The sequence below is a fragment of the Carlito syrichta genome, unplaced genomic scaffold (genome assembly GCF_000164805.1).
Source record: "Carlito syrichta isolate Samal-C Ts95f unplaced genomic scaffold, Tarsius_syrichta-2.0.1 Scaffold123615, whole genome shotgun sequence".
In the NCBI taxonomy this organism is placed as follows: Eukaryota; Metazoa; Chordata; class Mammalia; order Primates; family Tarsiidae; genus Carlito; species Carlito syrichta.
Window position 1 is genome coordinate 69,678 of NW_007067711.1, and position 1,984 is coordinate 71,661.

The following is a 1,984-nucleotide window of genomic DNA, read 5'->3' on the forward strand; positions in this document are numbered from 1 at the left end:
CGGGGGGCTCCGAAGGCCCCTTTATACCCGGCGGCGTTTTGTCCCCGGGCCACCAGGAGGTGCTCATCGCTTCGTGCCAACCGCTGCCAACCGTCCTCGTGCGACCTGGGAGTCACAGAGAGCCCGGAGCCCCGCCGAGGCCGCGCAGGCTCGGACGCGCGGAGGAGGAGGGGACTCGGGCCGGGGTAGGCGGAGCATGATGGAACACGGGGTGGGGCAAGCGAAGCCTGATTGGGCGCCTGGAGGGGGCGGGCCAAGCATAATAGCCACGTGGGGCGGTAGGCGGCGTATGATTGGACACGTGGCGGGCACGCAGAGCCTGATGGGGCACGCGGCGAGGGCAGGCGGAGCATGATGGCGCCCAGCGGTGCCTGTAAAGAGAACGCTCAGGACCTGGTGGGACGCGTGACAGGGCCCTCGGAACTTGAGGGAGCACGTGGCACAGGTGCGTGGCTGGGCGCCCGGGCACGATCAGGGCGCAGGATAGAGCACGTGGCTGGGGCAGGCTGACCAGGACACCAGCGCTACCTGCCATCCGGAGGGTCAAGGCTCCTGGCAGCGGGGTACGTCCATCTTCCACTTCCCCTCCTCCTGCTGTGTTCGGAGAAATTCAGGCCCGGAGAAGACTTTCACTAAAGTCCAGCTGCCCGGGTCCCGAAGGAGAAGGATGCGATGTGTCTCACCTCCTCGTTGCCAAACGCACCCAGCCCGCTTCCTCGTGGGGCGAAGGAAGAGTGACCCTTGATCTGACCCCCTGGCTCCCTGGGTCCCTCCCCTCTTGCCTGTCAAGGACTTGACTCCTTTGGGTATTCCCTCTCTCCTGCGCCAACCCTGCCCTGCTTACTGGGTCCTCCCGCTTCTGCGTGCCCTTTATCCTGCGGCCGCTTCCTGCCGCAGGTGGCTCCGCGGCTGCTCTTCACAGAAGAACTTCTCCAAAGCCTGGCTGCAAAGGCCTCTCTCATCACGATCTCCACCTCCTCGCCCTGTGATTCTTTCCAACCCCCTTCAAATACCACTTTCCCCCGAACCCTGCCCCCGAGAGTGCTCTCGTTGCCACATCCATCACGCATCTCCTTGTCCTCAAGTTACCAGGCGCTTGTCAGCGGTTTACAAAGCTGATCTCAGACCTTTAAATGCTTTTTTTCCTCTTGGCTTCTGTATTCGTTTTCTAGCACTGTCGTAAGGAATTTACAAAAAACCTAGCCACTCCAGGCAACACCTACCTCTTAGCTCCGGTTGTGAAGGAGGGACACTGTCCTGGTGTTCCCCGGCCTCACTGGCTGTCCCTTCTCTCATCTTCCTCCTCCCTACTTCTAAACATTAGCAACCTCAGGGTCCTTCTGTCTGCATTTCCAGTCCGCGAGAGATCCTAACCATTCCCACAGGTTTAATTATATAATGTATTTAAGTGATATGTACACCCAGCCAGCCTGGGGTCTCCCCTGAGCTCCAGAACTCCAGCCTCCTGGGTCCAATGGCCTTTTTCAGTGGTTCTCAAAGTGTAGTCGCCACACCTGCAGCATCAGTGTTGCCTGGGAACTTGTTCCAAGTGCACATCCTTGGGTCCATCCCTCTACTGAAACAGACAATCTGGGGGCAGGATCCAGCAATCTGTGGTTCAGCAAGCCCTCCATGTGATTCTGTTTGCTGAAGTCTGCAGGTGACTGGGCTACTTAGTCGCTCCACCTGGACATACGCAGTCATCTGACTCTGGAATCTGCCATTTACCCTTTTCCCCTTTGATCAATATCAGTCGGTGTCACGATCCATCCAGGCGCTTAAGCCATTATGATCCATTATCTTATGCAAAGTGATCTTTTAAAAATGTCAACCCCACAACGGTGCCTCATGTCTGTATTCCCTGCACGTTGGAAGGCCAAGGTGGGAGGACTGCTTGAGTCCGGGAATTCAAGACCAACCAGAGCAACATAGCAAGACCCTGTCTCTACAAAAAAAAACAACCTTAAAAATCAGCTGAGTGCTC